Consider the following 22,554-nt stretch of genomic DNA (forward strand, 5'->3'; position numbering starts at 1 on the left):
AATTAGTGATTTCTTTTCCCCGTGGTCTGAAGTATGTTTAAATCATACTTGATGTCTTGGTGGTTCTTGGAGTCTCCAGTTAGTGCTATTTACCTTGTCACTTCTTGTACCTTAGAGAAATATATTTGTGTAGCTGAATAACTACATAGTGTTGGTGAAAAATAAATTTTTATTTAGAAAAGAATATAAATTTGAAAGTATTGCCTAATTTTGAATGAACTCTACCTAAATTTAAATGAACTTTATTTAAAGCACATGCCTTATACCATGTTAGAAAGACATACTATAATTATTGAAATGAACATTAAACTGAGAAGTTGATTACTTTACTCAAAGAACACATCATTGGATTTATCTTAAGTAACAGAAGTACTCTGAGTTAATTAAGCTTGCTGTAGGCTAACCAGAAATTATGTCATTTTACAGAAAGAGTCCCAAATGCTAAGAATTCAACCTGTTCTGGACAAGAAAGCAAGTCAGCATTATAAGGATTGACACAGACACCATATGAACAAAATCATAATCTGTGCTCAGTTGCTTCATGAAAATATTGTAAATTCTAGATTTCTAAGTACAAGGCTTTACTATCAATTATAGAAATTAGATGCAAAATTTCCAGTTTTTGTGATGTATGTGTTGGAATTCAGTAGCAGCTCAAGCCTGAAGCTTAACTAAACTGAAAGATGTTTAGTAGGCTTCTAAATGACTGAAAATGGAGGCAGAGGTTCAAATTCCAACTTCTTGGCTATATGCTCAGTTAATTCAGGAGAGAGCTTCTACTTTAATACTTTTTCTCTAAAGAAAATTGTGTTTACCTCAAAGTTCCAAAATAAATAAGATCTCCTCTCTCTCTCTCTCTCTCTCTCTCTCTCTCTCTCTCTCTCAACCTGAAATGTTTTACTATGCTTGTTTATTTTGAATATATAACAATTTTCCACCAAAGTGAAACAAATAATGTACAAAAACGGAATTTTATATCTCCCAAATCTGAAAACCAGGAATTCAAGAAAGGGTATGATAAACTGGCTATTTGACAAAGGCTCATTCCTGATTCTTCTTTTCTGGCACATGAGGAGGAACAATCTTCCTTGGGTCTATTTTAAAAGAGTATTAATTTTATTCATATAGGCTCTGCCTTTACGATACAATCACCTTGCACAAAGTTTTCCTCCTAATTATATCACATTGAAAGTTAAATTTCTACATATAGTAGACTGATGGTGAGGAAGCCCAAATTAGAGCTTAGCAATTACACTGTTATTTTTAAACTGAATCCTGATATGCAGTAAATAAGCAGCAATAATTCATTTGCTACCTTTAATACCTTTAAACCTAGTTTGTGGTAAGAAAATAAAGGATAAGTTTTATGGAACAAAGATACACAAAGGTTTGAACCATCTTCAGTGGACTTTGGAAAATTCAAAAGTAAAGGTCAGTCAGACAGCAACAGAAGATAAGGTGTGTGTGTGTGTGTGTGTGTGTGTGTGTGTGAGTGAGAGAGAGAGAGAGAGAGAGAGAGAGAGAGAGAGACAGAGACAGAGAGACTGAGAGACTGAGAGCTCACTGAGCTCATCCCAGGACAGCAAGAGACATGAGCACTATGAGACATACAGTATTATCAAAGTAGTGTAAATGTAACATAGGAAGAATCATAGACAATGAAAGTGACTCACACACAGTTCGTTAAGGAGATGCTTCCTATCTTGCTGTTATGGCTAACATTTAGTTTTGACATAACAACTGATATGAGCAATGAAATATTTGCTTACCTCAATTAGAATTTGTGGAGTTTTTTTTTTTGTATTACTATCATAGTTAAATCCCAAGACAAATTGATAATTACTCAGAACAGATTGTAGTCAATGTGAACAGATCCTTCCAATACTCCGTGAAGCATTTTTGTTATGTAAATGTTCCAAATACCTTGTGTCTTTGATAAAGTACATGGAAGTCCAGTAAAGTTCATAATTAAGAGTAGAACTTTCTTACGTGTACTTTCTGGATAGAAGGTAAGTCCTTAAGATCTTTGAAAGGAAATTCTAGTGCCAGCAATAGACTGCTTCTCTATGAGTTATTGGACATGGTGGCCTTAAAGATCTTTGAAACTTTAAGAGTCATCATGGTTGGTTGTGTTAGAAACTGTTGGTAGGGAGGTAAGGCTGAAGATAATACATACTTGAGTTAGGTGATAGAAAACTAATCTGGGTCTGAGCTGGAAGATCCTTTCCCTTTAGTTAGTTTTAATATGGGTGAGTGAGAATAATGAACAAGTGGCCTCCTTGCTTGCAGATTATGTGTGTTACTCCTAAAATGCTAAAAATATTTACTCACTAATGTAATTATCACACTAATGAAATCATCTGTAATCTGTACTGGTGGTGGACTTAAGTACTACATCCATGCCTTAAACTAAACAGCATATGTGGCTGGGAAAGGTCATAATAGATATAAATCATCTTGTCAAGTTGCCTTCTAAATCTTTATGTCATGTCTATATATAACAGTTTTTGTCACAGGGTGAAACTACTTTTGCCATGTTGGTTATGAGGATACATAGATTCATAATCAGTCACTCTACAGAGAGCATATAACTGTTGCAATGGTGTGGTGATCAAGTGCTCAGTCACAAATGTAAGTAAGTAAACACACATTTATGTCAATTCTTCTGTGGTTCAGGAACTGCAGGAAAGAGGAATAGAAAAAGATGAAGAGTGGTCTCCATCTAAACCCAGAGCTGGGCTGTTCCACAGCCCTTGGACACAAAAGCTGACCTCAGAGAGCTGGTCTTCCATGATCCATCTCACTCCTAAGATCACAGCTCACAGGCTCACAGGCTCACAGGCTTATAGGAGGTACAAACTTCAGTCAGAGACAGCAAGACTAATATCCAAGATAATCATATGGCAAGAGGCAAGCAAAAGACCTTAAGCAACAGAAACCAAGATGACTAGGCATCATTAGAACCTAGTTTTTCCACCACAGCAAATACTGGATATCCCAGTACACTGTAAAAGCAAGATTTGGATTTAAAATAAAATCTAATGATAATGATAGAGGACTTTAAAAAGGACATAAATAACTCCCTTAAAGAAATACATAAGAAAACATGCAAACAAGTAGAAACCCTTGAAGAGGAAACACAAAATCCCTTATTACAGGAAACCACAACCAAACAGGTGAAGGAAGTGAACAAAACCATCCAGGATCTAAAAATGGAAAGAGAAACGATGAAGAAAGCACAAAGGGAGCCAACTCTGAAGAAAGGAAAGCAAAGAAAGAGATCAGTAGTCATGGATCCAAGCATCATCAACAGAATGCAAGAGATTGAAGAGATAATCTCAGGAGCAGAAGATACTATGGAAAATATTGACACAATAATCAAAGATAATGTAAAATGAAAAAAAGTCTTCTAACCCAAACCATCCAGGAAATCCAGAACAAAATGAGAAAACCAAAACTAAGGCTAATAAGCATAGAAGAGAACCAAGATTCCCAAATTAAAGGGCTAGTAAATATCTTCAACAAAATTATAGAAGAAAACTTCTCTAACTTAAAGAAAGAGATGCGCATGAACATAAAAGAAGCTTACAGAACCACAAACAGATTGGACCAGAAAATAAACTTCTTCTGTCACATAGTACTCCAAACACCAAATACACAAAACATCAATAAAAAAAAGAGTATTAAAATCAGTAAGGAAAAAAGGTCAAGTAACATATAAAGGCAGATCTACCAGAATTACAACAGACTTCTCGAAAGAGACTGGGAAGCTAGAAGATCCTGGACAGATGTCATACAGACGCTAAGAGAACACAAACGCCAGCCCAGGATACTATATCCTACAAATCTCTCAATTACCATGAATGAAGAAATGAAGATATTCCATGACAAAACCAAACTTGCACAATTTTTCCACAAATCCAGCCTTACAAAGGATAATAGATGGAAACTATACAAGTAGGGAAACTACAACCTAGAACAAAAAAGAAAGTCATCTTCTTTCAAAACACCCAAAAGAAGATAGCCACACAAACATATTTCCATGTCTATCAACAAAAATAATGAGAAGCAGCAATAACTATTCCTTAATATCTCTAAATATCAATATACTCAATTCCCTAATAAAAAGACGTAGACTAACAGGCTAGATATTTAAAAAGGACCCAGCATTTTGCTGCATACAGGAAACACACCTCAGAGACAAAGACAGACACTACCTCAGAACAAAAGGCTGGAAAACAAATTTCTAAGCAAATGGTCTAAAGAAACATGCTGGAGTAGCCATTCTAATATCAAATTTAAAAAAAGTTTCAGCCAAAAGTTATAACAAAAGATAAAAAAGTACACTTCATACTCAGTGAAGGAAAAAACTACCAAGATGAACTCTCAATTCTGAACATCTATGCTCCCGATACAAAGGCACCCACATTCATAAACAAAACTTTACTAAAGTTCAAAGCATACATTGCAATAAACATTAATAATGGAATATTTCAACACACTACTCTCATCAATGGACAGATCATGGAAACAGTAACTAAACAGCACCACAGTGGTGAACCAACCATCAGAAGTTATGAACCAAATGGATTTAACAGACATCTATAGAACATTTCATCTGGCAACAAAAGAATATACCTCCTTGTCAGGACCTCATGGGACCTTCTCAAAAATTGACCATATAATGGGTCACAAAACAGTACTCAATAGATACAAGAAGTTTGAAATAATCCCATGCATCCTCTCAGATCACTATGGACTAAGGCTGGTCTTTAATAACAACAGAAACAATAGAAAACCACACATACATGGAAGCTGAAGAACCCTCTACTCAATGACAACTTGGTCAAGGAAGAAAATATAAATTAAAGGCATTTTAGAATATAATGAAAGTTAAGGAATAACATACCCAAACTTATGGGATACAAGGACAGCAGTGCTAAGAAGAAAACTCATAGCTCTGAGTGCCTGCAAAAAGAAATTGGACAGAGCATCCATTAGCAGCTTGACCACATACCTGAAAGCTCTAGAGCAAAAAGAAACAAATTCACCCAAGAGGAGTAGAAATTAGGAAATAATCAATCTCAGAGCTGAAATCAATTAAGTAGAACAAAGAAATATAAAATAATCAGCAAAACCAGGAGCTAGTTCTTTGAGAAAATCAACAAGATAGATAAGTCGTTAACCAGACTAATCAGCAGGCACAGAGACAATATCCAAATTTACAAAATCAGAAATGAAAAGGGAGACATAACAACATAAACAGAAGAAACTGGAAAAATGTTCAGATCCTACTATAAAAGCATTTATTTACTTGACAAAACTGGAAAATCTGGATTAAATAGACAATTTTCAAAACAAATACCAGGGAGCAAAGTTAAAACAGGATCGGATAAACCATCTAAACAGTCTTATAACTCCCTAAGAAATAGAAGCAATCATTAAAAATCTCAAAAAAAAAAAAAAAGTCCCATGACCTGATGTGTTTAGTGCAGAATTCTACCATACCTTCAAAGAAGGTCTTATACCAATACTCTTCAAGCTATTACACAAAATAGAAACATAAGGAACACTATCCAATTCATTCTTTGAAGCTGTAATTATTCTTAAACTTAAACCACACAAACACCCTACAAAGAAAGAGAGCTTTAGACCAATTTCGCTCATGTACATTGATGTAAATATACTCAATAAAATTCTAGCAAACCAAATCCAAGAACACATCAAAATGATCATTCATCATGATAGAGTAGGCTTCATCCCAGAAATGCAAGGATTGTTCAATATATTGAAATCCATCAACGTAGTCTACTATATAAAAAAAAACTCAAAGAAAAAAAATCACATGATCATCTCATTAGATGATGAGAAAGCATTTGACAAAATTCAACACCCCTTCATGATAAAAGTTCTGGAAAGATCAGGGATTCAAGGCCCACACATAAACATAGTAAAAGCAATATACAGCAAACCAGTAGCCAACATCAAACTAAATGGAGAGAAACTTAAAACAATCCCACTAAAATCAGGGACTAGACAAGGCTGCCCACTCTCTCCATATTTATTCAATATAGTACTTGAATTTTTAACAGGAGCAATTAGACACAAAGCGATATAAATTGAAAAGGAAGAAGTCAAAAAATCACTGTTTACAGATAATATGATAGTATACTTAATTGACCCCAGCAATTATACCAGAGAACTCCTATAGCTGATAAATAACTTCAGCGAAGTGGCTAGATATAAATATAACTCAAACAAATAAGTAGCCTTCTTCTACTCAAAGGATAAACAGGCTGAGTAAGAAATTCATAAACTGACACCCTCCATAATAGCCACAAGTAATAAAAAATACCTTGATTTGACTCTAACTAAGCAAGTGAAAGATCTGTATGACAAGAACTTCAAGTCTCTCAAGAAAGAAATAGAAAATCTCAGAAGATGGAGAGTTCTCCCATGCTCATGAACTGGCAGTATTAATATAGTAAAAAATGCCATTTTTCTGAAAGCAATCTACCAATTCAATGCAATCAATCCCCAACAAAATTCCAACTCATTTCTTTGCAGAGGTAGAAAAAGCAATTTTCAAATTAATTTGGAAAAGTAAAAAAACCCAGATAGCTAAAACCATTCTCAAACATAAAAGAATTTCTGGGGGAATCACTATCCCTGAACTCAAGCTATATTACAAAGCAATAGTGATTTTTATAAAAAGGCATGGTGTTGGTACAGAGACAGGCAGGTAGATCAATAGAATTGAATACCCAGAAATAAATCCACACACCTATGGTCACTTGATCTTTGGCAAAGAAGCTAAAACTATCCACTGTAAAAAGAGAGCCTTTTCAACAAGTGTTGCTGGTTCAACTGGAGGTCAGCATGTAGAAGAATTAACCATTCATGTATTCTTGCACAAATTTCACCTCCACATACAACCAACACTAATAGAATAGAAAATGGGGAAGAACCTTGAACACATAAGCACAGGGGGAAATTTCCTGAACAGAATATCAATGGTTTATGCTCTAAGATCAAGAATTGACAAATGGAACCTCATAAAATTGCAAAGCTTCTGTAAGGCAAAGGCCACTGTCAATAGGACAAAACAGCAACCAACAGATTGGGAACAGGTCTTACCAATCCTATATCTGAGCGAAGGCTAAAATCTAATATATACAAAGAACTCAAGAAGTTATACTCCAGAAAATCGAATAATCCTACTAAAAAATCGGTCACAGAACTAAACAAAGAATTCTCAACTTAGGAATACTGAATGGCTGAGAAGTACCTAAAGAAATGTTAACATCCTTAGTCATCAGGGAAATGCAAATCAAAACAACCCTGAGATACCTCTTCACACCAGTCAGAATGGCTAAGATCAAAAACTCAGGTGACAGTAGGTACTGGCATGAATGTGGAGAAAGTGGTACACTCTTCCATTGATGGTGGGTTGTAAGCTGGTACAAACACTCAGGTAATCAATCAGGCCGTTCCTCAAAAAAATGGACATAGTACTATGTAAGGATCCTGCTTTACCAGTCCTGGAAATACACCTAAAAATTGCTCCAACATATAACAAGGACACAGGCTCCACAAAGTTCATAATAGCCTTATTTAAAATAGCCAGAAGCTGAAAACAACCCAGATGTCCTTCAACGTAAGAATGGATGCAGAACATGTACATTTCCACAAGGGAAAACTTCTCGGCTATTAAAAACAATGACTACATGAAATTCTTAGGGAAATAGATTGAACTAGAAAATATCATCTTGTCTGAGGTAACCCAATCACAAAAGAGCACACATGGTATGCACTGATAAGTGGATATTAGAATAAAAGCTTGAAATGCCTAAGAAAATACTCACAGATCATATGAAGCTCAAGAAGGAAGAACAAAATGTGGATGCTTCATTCCTTCTCAGAAGGGAGAACAAATTACTCACAGGAGGGAATACAGGGATAAAGAGTTGAGCAGTGATTGAAGCAAAGGCCATCCAGACACTTTACTACCTGGGGATCCTTCCCATATACAACCCCCAAACTCTGTCACTATTCCTGATGCCAAGAAGTGCTTGCTGACAGGAACCAGATATGTGTGTCCACTGAGGTGCTCTACTAGAATGCAACTGGTTCATATGAGAATGCTTTCAGCTAACCATTGGATTGAACAAGGGGACCCCAAAGGGAGGAATTAGAGAAAAGACTGAAGGAGCTGTAGCAGTTTGCAACACCATATGAAGAAAAACAGTATCAACCAACCAGACTCCACCTGAGTTCCCAGGGACTAAATCACCAACCATTGAGTACACATGGAGGGACCCATGAGTCCAGTCACATATATAGAAAAGGATGGCCGTGTCCAGCATCAACAGGAGTAAAAGCCCTTGGTCTTGTGAAGGATCACTTCCCCAATATAGGGAAATGCTTGGATGTTGAGTTGGGAGTGAGTGGGTGGGAGTGGCAGAGTCCTCATAGAAATAGGGGAAGGGTGTGGGGTGAGAACGGAAAGGGGATAACCTTTGAAATGTAAGTACATAAAATATCCAAGAAAAATTAAGTAAAAGAAAAAAAAGAAAAGTGATGAAGAATATGAGAAGAGTGGCATGTACTTAAGATTTTCTCCAAGTTGAAACATTGTTTTCCGGGAAGACAAAAGAGACTCATTAAGTCTCAAGAAACTAACCAAACTTTCATACTTCAGGAATTCCTTTCTCATGGTTGTACAAGGAGTAAGGAATTGCTGGAAGAGAGGAGACTCTTAGGTAAAGCTGCCTGAAAGCTGGATATGAAGCTTTGGGAATTTGCTCTTAGGAGAGATCAGATATGTTTCAGGGAGCACTTGGATTATTAAGTTTCATTTTAGTTATCTATATTGAAGATAACTCCTCGTTCATGCTACTCTAAGTAGCCCCCAATAAACTAGCTGGTTCCACAAGCTAGACTTGGGTAGAATCATTTCTTTGGTGTGTTTTTACTGCCCTATCTGGGCTGAACTGTTATTCACTCAGACCTCTTCAGAAAAGTCATTCACTACAGTGTTTTTCATTCATATGCCATTAACATAGGTATCCCTAATAGGGAAAGAAAGAAGGGGCTTTTAATAGGAAATCCATGAAAGAAAGAACAAGGCTGGGGTAAATAAAAAGTGGAAAATAAATTCACTTTCAAGCTTCAATTATTAATATTCATCTTGAAGTAGCCAGACCTTGCTTGAGTGTACAAGTTTCTAAGTTATAAGAAATGCCTCCTTTGTTGTCTGTGAATATGACCTAATTCAACAATATGAAAAGTTGGAAATTATTCATTAAACAATTATTCCATTTTATTTGTTATTATATACTTACAACTCATCACCTGAGTTTGCAAATATTACAATGTGTATTCTGCACTTGAGAAATTGGAATTTCATCTTATCTCCTACTTTGACATTATATTTCTATTTAAGTATTGACAATAATCATTTGATATTTTCAAGAACTCTTTTCAGCTGCACCCAAAGACATTCATTGAGAAAAGTTGATTATTTCAAGGTAAGTTACAATCTTTTAAATCAATTTTAAAACATGTCTCAGGCCATTATTATATTGGAAATGAATTTAATCTAATTATGGTATGGTTTATGAATACCAGCAAATCCAAGAACACTGTAATGAAAATTCATTTTAATATGCTCCCATTTCATATTTTCTAACATTTATAATTTGTTTATGTATTTATATAGTTCTTATTATACAAATAGCCTGAGACATTGTTCAAAGAATATTAAGACAGTGGTTGTTATATGATCTTGGAGGACTGTGAAAAATTGCAGCCAAGTCACAAGGAGTTACTTGTACAGAGACTAAGATCCAACTAGAATATTTAGCAAATTATGTCTGTTTAATATGTGTTGGATGACTAAATCCACAAGCAAAGATTTTTATTATATCTTGATTTTAACTCAAAATAAGCAAAAATTAATTAGCCCTGATTTACTCTTGTCCTTAATAAAAATCCCATTGATTTTTCATATACCTATTAATAAAAATAAATAGCTTAGAAGTTATTTTCAGTGTCAGAAGAAAGTCTGGCACATATACCTACAAACTTCCTCTTCATCTCTGTCATGTAACACAATTGGTTTTAGGTGTTATAGATGTATTTTATATGTGGAAAGAGTTCTCCAATTACATTGTTGGCTGACTAGTGTTTGAAATTAATTTGGAGTTTTTGTTAGCATTCATGGACACCAGCACAAAGCTTTAAATATCCTGCCTAATCACTGAAGATTTCTCTCTGTCAGCTGTTTTGTCCTGAAAAGGGAAAAGCTTGAGATATATAAATTCAGATAAATTACCCAAAGTCATTCATGCTGGTTCTCATATAAAAGCCTAGAGTAATTCTTAGCTTAGCACTTTTTAATCTTTAAGACATTCTGTTTAATAACCTTTGATTATTTACTGTTTCTAAGCAGTATGGGAAGAGGGTATTTCTTAGGATCCCATCTCCTTTGGAACCTGGACACTATTTCATTCATGGTTTTGTTCCTCGTAAGAAAACATTTCAAATGTTATTCCCTTTCCTGGTTTCCTGTCCATCAGCCCTCTAACCTCTCAATCTCCAGTTCTATATGGGTGTTCCCCTCCCCTTTGAAATGTAAATAAGAAATACTCAATTTAAAAATAGAATAAACAAACAAACAAACAAATAAAGACATATAATGCCCTACGGAGTACAAGTTCACCAATTTTGGGTTTTGTAGCATATAGAAGTTATCATGCAGAGGTCTTATGGTGATGAATATCTTATTTAGTTTGTGGTCTTGTTACAGTGGACCTTCTTTATGATGTATAGAACTGAAACAGTTTGAGTCCTTGTGTTTTTCACTGATGTTGATTCTCTCATTCTCTGTTCTCTGGTTTGGGTCTCCCTATTGATTTAATTCCAGATCCACTTTTACACTGCAAGGATAAAAGAGTTAAATGTCATACTTAAGATGACCGCCGTTGTTAGCCAGTATTTTGACTCTCTACTCTTTGCTATGTTTTATAGTCTGTAAATAACTTAGATATAAGGTGAGAAAATGAAGAGGATGTGTGGTTTCCCTGACAACAGACCTTAATTCTGATTATTGATGGCTTGAGTTTGGTCTGCCTAATTAACCCTGCTCTGCCTCAGTTAACTCACTTGTAAAATTGAGGTCATTTTCCTGTTTACCTCATAAGAGATGATGATTTATTGATAGTGTTTTTATTAGTTCAACATTAATCATTTTCAAAAGTTCCAGAAGTTAATAAAACATCCACATCCACACACACATACACACAAATGCAAACACACATACAACCAAACACACATACGTATGTGTAAACGCATACTTGCTCACACATAGCTAAACATATACACAGAGATATACTTGCATATGATACACATACAAATAGATTTCCAGACCATATTATGGTCAAGAAGAACGACCAATGTATGGATGCCTCAGTCCTACTTGGAAAAGGGAACAAAATAATCAAGGGAGGTAGAGAGTAGGTGGGACTTTGGAAGAAGAGAGGAGAGGGAGAGGAAAAAGAGGGGGCCAGGAATAAGTGTGTAAGGACAAGTGTGAGATGTACAGAAGGTTGGAAAATTAAACAGAGGTCTGTAGCGATGGGAGATGGGTTATTGAAGGTAGTCAAAATAAAGTCCTAGATGCTAGGAAAGCAAGAAGCTCCCAGGACCCAATGGGGATGACATTAGCTGAAATAGGTGACAAAGGGGAGAGAGAACCTGTAGAGACCATATCTACAGGTTAAGCAAGGTCCCAGGTTTGAGGATGGGGCCACCCACTCATCTCCAAATTTTAACACAGAATTGCTCCTGTCTAAAGGAAATACACGGATAAAGCGTGGAGCAGAGACTGAATAATGGCCATGCAGAGACTGCCGCACCTGGGGATCAATCCCATACGCAGTCACCAAACCTAGACATTATTGCTGATGCCCAAAAGTGCTTGCTGACAGGAGCCTGATATGGATGTCTCCTGAGAGGCTATGCCAAAGTCTTACTGGTAAAGACCCGTATGCTCAAAGCCAACCATCACACTGAGAAGGGGGACCCCAATGGAGGAGTTAGTTGAAGAACTGAAGAAGCTGAAGGACCTTTCCAACCTCGTAGGAAGAACAATAATATTAACCAACCAGACCTGCCAGAGCTCTCAGGAACTAAACATCCAACCAAAGAGTACACATGGAGGGACCCATGACTTCAGCTGCATACGTAGCAGAGGATGGCATTGTCTGGCATCAAAGGGAAGGGAGTCCCTTGGTCCTGTGAAGGCTTAATGCCCCAGAGTAGAGGAATACTATGGTGGTGGGGATGAAGTGGGTAGGTGGATGGTTGGGTGGTGAAGCACTCTCCTGGATGCAGGGGAAGGGATGTAGGATAGGGGAGGTGAAGAAGAAACCAGGAAGTGGGATAACATTTGAAATGTAAATAAACAAAATAACCAATAAAAACTAAAACTAAACTAAACTAAAACAAATAGACACCTACACGAGTACACAACCAACACAGGATTCATATCATAGATATGATAGACAAACAGGTACATACACACAAGAACAAACACACATAGATACATAGACACACATGATCACATACTATATACACAAACACATGTTATACATGCACATACAAACACAGATATGCATACTACATATATATAGTAAATATACATGTATGCACACACATCAGAACATTTAACACTGAGATACATACATAAACAGATACACACATATAAACGTTCACAGACAAATATACATAAACACACATGGCTTTGTTTCAAATCGCATGTGTCTTGAAATGTGATAAATCTTGTTCTTTGTCATTCTGACAGGGATTTCAGTACATGGGGTACCTGCCTCACCAAAGTATGCACAATTTTTGCTTGCTGATGCTTTGTCATATTTCCTAGCATGAAATTTGACTGTATATTTAGTCAGAACTGTGTCTGCACTCTCTTCTCCAATAAATATCAGATTTCTGGAAACAAACACCTAGCCTTTAACTACATCATATAATGGTATGCTATGGTCTAGATCATCTGTCAATAAAACTAATTCCTCAGACTCAGTCGAGTCTCTTGGACCTTAAGTGTCTCTTCTTTGGACTCAAGCCTTTTTCTTATTATATTAAATTTAATCATTTTTCTAGTTCATGTAATCATGATAGTTTATCTCATGGCAATGTAGCATGACTGAAGCCTATACTATTCGTGTATTCTCAAAATAATTTTGCAAACTTACATGTATCATATAACACAAGTGCCCTCTGTACCTTTTCAAATACTGAATGATTGCTTTTATTTTGCCCTGTTTTCATCCTCGCAATAAAGAACACAATTGTTGGGTTCTTTTTAGCACATATATGTCATATTTAAGTGTCCCTAGTAGATTTGCATATTCAATGAGAAATATTATAGACAATATAAAATCTTTTAGTGCTAGTTTTGTATTTATCAAATTAAATGCTAGAAAATCCCACTGTTGACTTTACTAGCAAGTTCATGCATTTTTGGTAATAACTTGAATTTATCAGTAAAAATTGGAAAAGAAGCAGGTCTGAGCACGTCTAACTCATAAAAACAGGCATATTTCATATTTCCTACCAATTTCATCCTTCTAATGAATCCCTTCTCACTATTTTATCTACTTGATGTCTTGATTTCACCTTCCTCTGTTAACAAAAATGTGCATGACTCCAATATCAATCATTTGTAGTCAGTGATTGACAAGTTGGAAGCTATGTTAGTATTAAGTATATCCAATATCATAGTCCACATTTGCCCGCATTTGGAGTAATGGCAGTTATGATTAGAATCTCCTGGGAGTTTTAATATTATTTCAATCTAATAATGTCTAGGTAGGACACAAAGTGTTCATAAACTGTAAATAATAAAAGCTTTTAGTAGTGCTTCATCCTTCCCCCCACCATCCCTCCCTCAGTGCCTCTGCATGAATAATGAAAGTGAAAATGCATTAATCATTCCGTTAGCTATTTTTCTCATCACTGTGACCAAGTATCTGACTGAAGCAATTTAATGAGAGAGAATTGACTTAGGCTCATAATTTAAGAGGGATGCAAGAAAGAGTGCTGGAGGTGTTCGCGGCGCTGCTGCTCTCTAACGCAAGTGCCACCTCTTGCTTGCTGAGCTCCTGCCAAAGAAGAAGGTGGGTAAGTAAGGAAGTTACCACACCATGGCTCGTACAAAGCAGACTGCCTGCAAACTCATCATTGGCAAAGCACTCAGGGAAAAATTGGCTACAAAAGCCGCTCTCAAGAGTGTGCCCTCTACTGGAGGGGTAAAGAAACCTCATTGGTACAGGCCTGGTACTATGGCACTCCGTGAAGTCAAAGGTCTTCAGAAGATCAGAAGTTCACTGAACTTCTTTCTAATTCACAAACTCCCCTTTCAGCGTCTGGTGTAAGAAATTGCTCAGGACTTCAAAACAGACTTGTGCTCCCAGAGTGCAGCTATTGGTGCTTTGCAGGAGGCAAGCGAGGCCTATCTGGTTGGCCTTTTTGAAGATACCAACCTGTGTGCTCTCCGTGCCAAACTTGTAACAATTATGCTAAAAGATATCCAGCTAGCAAGTCACATACGCGGGGAACGTGCTTAGGACTCCACTGTGAGGAGAAACATTTCATTCTCAGAGAAAAAAAAAGTTTTTCTCTTTTTCCTGTTGTTTGTAGTTCTGAATATATATATATTTTCCATGGGGTCAAAGGTACATAAGTATGTGATTGCTAGTGGAACCACAGGGGACAGAATCCGGCATCGGCAGTTTCTCCACGTTCATTTGTGTGTGAGTTTTTAATATAAATGTAAGAGATGTAAAACATAAATGCAAGCAAAACATTTCAGTGAACACATTTCAACAGTTCAACTTTGTAACAATTATAAATAAACCTGTTAAAATTCTCTGGACAATGCCACCATTTGGATTTTTCTACAAATAAGTAAATTTCTTAATGATGGCCAAAAAAACCCCGCCAAAATGGTGGAAAGGCAAAACAGTGAAGTACAAAATGGCTGGTCCCATGATCTCTGCACTCATTCATTTGGGAGAGATGAATGGGTAAATAGTGCTCACATACATGGACTTATACACAGACCTAAATACACACATATATATCTTATACACATACCCAGAACAAATACAGAGAAGTAATGAAAAATAGAAAGTCTATGGTCTAGCCCATGAAAAGAAAAGCATCTCCAAAGGAGTTAGAAAATTTGCATGTGCTCTCTTCTTCTTTTATCTATTTTTTTCATCTTTATTAAATTGGGTATTTCTTATCTACATTTCGATTGTTATTCCCTTTCCCGGTTTCCGGGCCAACATCCCCCTAGCCCCTCCCCCTCCCCTTCTCTATGGGTGTTCCCCTCCCCATCCTCCCCCATTACCGCCCTCCCCCTCTCTTCTGAAGTATTTCATGTCGTCATTAGGCAAAGAGGAAGCACATTGCTCTGATTGCTCTACTGTTAGGCTACTGACTCTACTCTGTGGGAGTAATATTTCAGAGTTTGGTCTACCCTGATTTTCTTGGGAATTGCCTCTCAGTAAAGTTTAAAGAATCATCTTCTCTCAAACACTATTAACTCTAAATAGAAGGTTTTGTTTGTTAATGTACTTGATAGCAAGAAAATTCATGTATCATGATGCTGATATGGGGTAATAATAAACGATTATAATACCAGGTTATGAAGACAAAGTAAGACATTGGGACTCAAGTCAAGACAAATCCAAATTGCATAAGTTGAGAGTTGCATAACAGCCAATGAACTCAAAGCACTGTAACCGGCTTATATCATTGCTTTGTGGAATTGATTGGAAATTGGAAATCAGAAAAAAAAAAGGTTTTTTTTCTTGAAATCACATATGCTCCCCAGATGAAAGAGGGAGGTGGAATGGAATGAGGAACTGTGGAAGGGCAGACCTGTGGGAGGTAATGACTGGGATGTAAAAATTAAAAGTAATTAAAAAACAATAATTAGAAATTTAAAAGAAATTATATTTGAAAAAAATAAGGCTAGGTAAGTAAGAAACAGAAGGGGTAAAGATCAAGGTTAGAATACTTGATATTTTCCTAGGGAGAAAATTCCCACTTGTGATCAGCATGTATCATGAAGTTTAATTCAGTCATTTTCAGCTGGGGTAATACATGAACTTGCAAAAAACAAGAAAATTACAACTTCTTGCTGAATACAATGCTAAATTAAAAGAGAACTTAGAAATGAAGCTGATACCTGAAAGATATAGTGTTTCAAACTTCAAAAGAGTGGTACAACCACAACCTTTTTGTGTGTGTATGTATGTGTGTCTGTGTGTGTGTGTCTGTGTGTGTGTGTCTGTGTGTGTGTGTCTGTCTGTCTGTCTGTCTCTCTCTCTCTCTGTGTGTGTGTGTGTGTGTGTGTGTGTGTGTGTGTGTATTTACAGGCTATTTCTCTGTCATTTCTTACTCCATTCATGCTTTTCCTTCATTACAGAACTAGTTGCAAGTCTCAACAAACACCTGGAATGTCTGTGTTGCAATAGTTTATTAAGAGACTATATACCTGACTTTAGTTTAGTCCTAATTCTGACCTTTTCCCATCCTCCATCATTGTGTTTCTCTTCCATAAGAAAATAATAACAATCAATGTTAATTGAAGTTAATCTACTTGATCTTCAACAAGTTCTCAGAATTATAAAACAGTTTTCACATTCTAGGAACAGAACTGGAAAAGGGAGAGATAGTTGTACTTCTGAGAAGCACACAGTCAAGAACTGGTAAGATATTTTCTTGCTTCTCTCTCTTCCCAACCAGTATTTTCCAGGTCAATGCTTTGGCTTTGGACTTGTTCTTTTTGTCTGGAATTGGCTCAACACACAGTGGCCATCAAACATTCATCAGAACAAATGTGATTGTTATGTGACCTTGTTAGGTAACTAGGGGAACTGTACAACTTCTTCACTGATCAGTCCAAAAGGGCCAGAAAAAAGAAAAGAAGTAAAGAAGGAAGCAAAAATGAACAAAGGAAGAAAGACTAGGGTTATAAGTCTTCGACTTAGGTTATGTGAAAGGCTGGCAGGAATATAGTCCTTTAGATGTTAACCTATAATTTTCTCTCACCTACACCAAGTCTGCCAGATGTTGTTATTACAGGAATCACATTAGAAGCATGTGCCCTTGGAGGGCATCAACATGTAATCTTTATTTTAATAAGTCTTTGCAATGGAGAATGCAGGGGATGAACATATCCCATATAGAAGCACATCTCTGGGTCTGGCAAATGGACATGCACAGAAAAGACTGGGTCCTTGTCTGAAGTATTTAGAAGACCACCCTCAACACACCCTTCATTCTGATAATATACCAAGCTAGTAATACTTTATGAAAAAACAATCAAACAACAACTACAATAATAATGACAACAAAAGTGTAGGCCAGCTTTGAAGATTGACATATATAAAACTCCTTTCTAGCTTGCTGTGTACTATCTGTACACTGTGTAATTGAGTGCTGCCACTAAATTTTTATCTGTTTCAGGCAAGGTATCCTTGGCTAAATTCTTATCTTGTTTTCTTGTAAGCAGTATACTTGGCTATATCAGGGATATTTAAAAATTATTTATCTCTGCAAAGCACGAGAATGGCTCTTCTGCCACGGTTCAGGCAATATATATTACCATGTAAGACAGTACAGAACTCAAAAAATTGAGAATCACTTTAAATTGAAATATACTTCTATTTATCTGGTGCAGAAAAATAAACAGGAAAGGAAAAATGGTGATCTTTCCTCTTCTTCTTTTCATTAAAAGGAAGATAAAAGATTCCATCTGAGAAATTGAAAACTTGAGAGTTCATTCAGGTCAACTTCCCATTCCGTGCAGATATGACCAATGTAATCATTTTGATAGTTGTTCATCCAGCGTGAACTTCAATCTTAAAGTGACTGTCTTCTTTCCTTGCTTATCCCATTGACAGTAGTCCTAATAGACTCTCCTCCAGCATATTGAGAATAAATTCAATTTCCTATAATTTCTAAACTGTGAAGATGATCCTTCTCAAAGAATTGTTCTGTTCTCAGAGAATATCAAATTTGCCTTTCAATCCGACCCTTAGTTCATTGGAGAAAACCTCTGTCGAAATTATTTCAAGGTTGAATTCCCAAATCTTTCAACATGCCTTCAAACATTCTGTGTTTCCTTTATGTATGGCTTACTATTTAATCAGGTATCAGACACCAATTAAGATCAATAATCAATGAAGACAATATTAATGTATAATTTGTTCGTATAAAATGCCATTACCTTCTGACTTTGTATTTAAATAAACAGTGTGTTCTTCAGGTCATTTCAAGAAAATGACACATTTATCTTTTTTAAGTGTTTTGGAATATAAAGCCAGTAAGGACAGTTGGTAAAAGCTACTTGTTATTGGAGAATGGTACAATAATATTCTTAAGTGTATATTTGGTACATTTTTACTTACTCTTATTGCTGTGCATATGTTTCATTTGACACTCTAGTAATTTGAAATGTTGCTAATTTGTTTCAGGAACTCCTGTTAACTGATACTAGTCTTCATTAATTCTGATTTCCTTACAGAAAATGTTTCATGTTGTATATTATATTAAGAAGTAATGTCAAGATCCTGAAAGTTAAGGTTTCATTAAAACAACAGAAATCCATCTAATTATCTCCATATTAATAATAATTCCTTATTTTGTTTATAAAATTCACTTCTCCTTTTTCAATTTTCCATGCATTCCTTCTATATAATTTTGATCTATAGTATGATATAATATCTATTATCTATAAATTAAAAGATGTGAGATAAAAGTGAACTTTCTCTAAGCGAGGCATGCACAAATATGAATTGACTTTTCTCTGTAAAGTTTTCGTGTATGTGACACTTCCTGAATCTGAATCTTTTGACTTTAGTTTTACTAGAAATACTGAAGTGATCACTACACACACATTGACATATGGGGGATTCAATTTCTGTCAAAGGACGATCTCCCCTTTCAAATACCTGTCTGGGTCATTCTCAATAACAATACAAATAGAAGAAACAACTTTCTCTATCATTTCTTATCCTCTTGTTCAAAAGGCATGGGTCATTGGCTACCTTTTAATTTTAATTAAAAAAATAAAGCCCAAGGCTCTCCCTTATCCTTCTTATTTAAATACATCAGATTTTTATCATAAATTTAGAAGAATCTGCATAATTTTCATCATAATTATGAATGTGAAGTTTTAAACCGGAATTACATACACATCATATTTACCTTAAAATATGGAATATTTAAAAGTCTTTTATGCTCTCAGTGTGTTTTTCACAGATCACATCATGGTTTCTACTAAACTAGATGTTGTTTTGAGTAACTCTTTGTCCTATCATAATATTTCTGATGACTATACTGGCATACCTAGACAAATACATAATATGTGCATTGCACAATGCCTTAGGGATACTGTGCCATTTTGTATACTTTTGACGGACAATAGTTAAAATCCTCTGACTTCAGTTTTAAGTGTTATTACTAAATGTATATAATATTCACATTTTTAGAAATTTATTATTAATTCTCTGAGAGTTGTACCTGATGTTCTTTAGATTATCATTACTTCCAATACAACTTTGAGATTTCTTCTTCTTACCAGTTTTCTTTCCCCATCATGTCCAGTTTGTGTTGCCTATCTAGTCTCAGGAATGGGACCTGCCATGCTGTGTGGTCAACCTAACAGAGGGTTACATCATTAAAAAACCTGACTCTTCATGTCTCAGCAGCCACATGGCAATAGCACTTCAGATACCTGTGATGTTATATGTCCACCTTCTATTGCCTATGTTGAGATTTTTTTTATAGCTGTTGCATGCACATTCCTTGATCAATTATCAAAAGAATATGTGGTGCTCATTCTTAAATGGGATATTTAAATTGCCCTCCATTGCTCCAATTGCTCAGGGATCTACATAGAAGTATGACAGAAAATAAGAACGAGAGTGTTGTGTAACTTTGAAGATGCAGTGTTTCTGGATAAAGCAAGATATATAAACTCGATTATGTTGATAGTTGGCATAGGACCTGACCCAGCTCCAAGAAAACAGTATTCCACAGTAGATATGAGAAGGTGGATGTATAACCCACCATTAGCTAAATACCATTATTGGTATTTAAGAGGTGCCTAAACAGGAAGATTTGATTTTCTTTAGTTATATGAGCCCTGGTTGACCATACAAAGCGGGCTTCATAGGGAGAGAAAAAATGCAATCCCAAAGTTTAATGAGAAAAGATGGGAGCGAAGACAAGGTACAATGGGTGAAGTTGCGGGGCACAAATATGTTCAAATACACGTAATTCTCAAAGAACTAACAGTATTGTAAGAGAATATGTCCACATTAAATTTTGTAACTAAACACATTTCCATCAATGAAATTATTTGGATTACATTGAATTACACAATATAACTACATGCCTTTTTTATATTATAAAGCAGTTTCTTCTGACTCTTATGAATCATTTAATACTGTTTATAGAGTTGACCTGGGAAACAACCTGGGGGTTGAGTTGCATGCAGTCAGTCCCCTAAGCCCCACTGTCTAACTTTGGGCTTGTTCTTCAGTCCACAGGTGTCTTGGAGGAAACCAGCAGTGTCCTGTTCCCCTTAGAAATATTTGAGGGTCCCAAAACCAATCAAATTGGAAGCCTGCTCTACCAGTTCCTTCTCAGTCAGGTAACCCAGGACACAGCCCGCTGCAATGAGTTGCACACAGTCCTCTGAACTCCATTTGCTATCTCTAGGATCACTCTTTGGTCTTGAAAACATTTGTGAGACCCTAAGAAGTATAATAGAGATCCCAAGAACTGCCATCTTAAAATATTTTCCAATTAATCCCTTGCCAGTGAGGTATGCCTGGGACACAGCTAAGAGAGTCCAGTACACTGACCTGTTTGTCCGGCCCACAGTTCTGTACATTTTCCTGAAAAGAAGTCCTGCTTTGATGAGGATCATCTAACCATGACCAGAAAAAAACAATATACCTAAAGGACAGCATAAGAAGATAATCAATAAGACCTAGGGCAATATAGCACCACTGGAGTCCAGCTATTCTGCTATAACACACTCTAGGATTGTTAAATCAGTCACATTAGGATTACTATACCCTAATGAAACTGAAGCACAAGAGGAGGATTTTTAATCCAATCTTAGAAAGGTGATAGAGGCATCTTAAAAGGACATCAATAAGTCATTTAAGGAAATATAGGAAAATATGTTCAAACTGAAGAAAGATATGAATAGAACAGTGTAAGACCTACAAGAGGAAATAGAAGCAATAAAGAAAACTCAAAGGGGGGAGGGGTAATTCTATAGGTGGAAAACCTAGAAAAGAGAACAGGAACTTCAGTCGTAATCATTACCCATACAAGAGATGGAAGAGAGAATCTCAGGTGAAGAAGATAAAACAGAAGAAACCAAAATCTAAAATGTACATGACACAAAATATCTAGGAATTTTGGGACACTATGAAAAGACCAAACCTAAGAATAATAGAAATAGAAGGACAAGATTCTGAGTTCTAAAGCTTAGAAAACATCTTGAACATTTTATCATAGAGTAAAATTTTCCTAATCAAAGGAAGAGATGCCAGTAAATGTAAAAGATACTTACAAAACACCAAACTGATTGGACTAGAAAAAATACCCTTCTGATATATGATAATCAAAACAATAAATATACAGAACAAATAAAGTGTTTCAAATGCTGAAAGGGAACAAGCCCATCACATATAAAAGCAGACCTCTCAGAATTAGCCTGGTTTCTCAGCTGAGACTCTAAAAGCTAGAATGGCCTGGGCAAAATTGTTGCAAACCCTAAGAAACCACAGAAGCCATTCCAGATTATTATACCTAGCGAAAATTGCAATCAGCAGAGATGGAAAAATCAAGATATTTCATGACAAAAGCAAATTTAAGCTGTACGTTCCACTTAAATACCCATAAACGGACACTAGAAGGAAAATCCACCCCAATGACACTAACAACACTCAAGAAAACACAAGAAATAAAAACTTTCACACAACTAAACCTAATAGAAGAGAACCACACACATACTACCATCATCAACATCAAAATAACAGAAACTAGCAATCATTGGTCATTAATATCTCTCAACAGCAATGGATTCAATTCTCCAATAAAAAGACACAAGCAAATAAAATGGATATGAAAACAAACTATTATTCTGCCATATACAAGAAACATATCTTAGCAACAAAGATAAACATTACCAAAGAGTCAAGGGCTCGAAAAAGGTTTTCAAAGCAAAGCAACAAAAGAAATGAGCTGGAGTAGCCATTCTAATATCTTATAAAATAGACTTCCAACTGAAAGCAATCAAAAGAGACAGGGAAAGACTTCATACTCATCAAAGAAAAAAAATCCACTAAGTGGACATCTCAATTATAATCATCTATGCTCCAATTGTAAGACACCTTTTTTGTAAAAGAAACATTACTAAAGCTTAATTCACAC

At 35.8% G+C, this 22,554-nt stretch overlaps 1 pseudogene; it reads left to right on the forward strand.

The window, feature by feature from the left end:
• The first annotated feature begins 14,225 nt into the window (after positions 1-14,225).
• On the forward strand, positions 14,226-14,648 carry LOC116905840 (annotated as a pseudogene).
• The last annotated feature ends 7,906 nt before the right edge of the window (positions 14,649-22,554 follow it).

Source organism: Rattus rattus, chromosome 7, assembly GCF_011064425.1.
Source record: "Rattus rattus isolate New Zealand chromosome 7, Rrattus_CSIRO_v1, whole genome shotgun sequence".
In the NCBI taxonomy this organism is placed as follows: domain Eukaryota; kingdom Metazoa; phylum Chordata; class Mammalia; order Rodentia; family Muridae; genus Rattus; species Rattus rattus.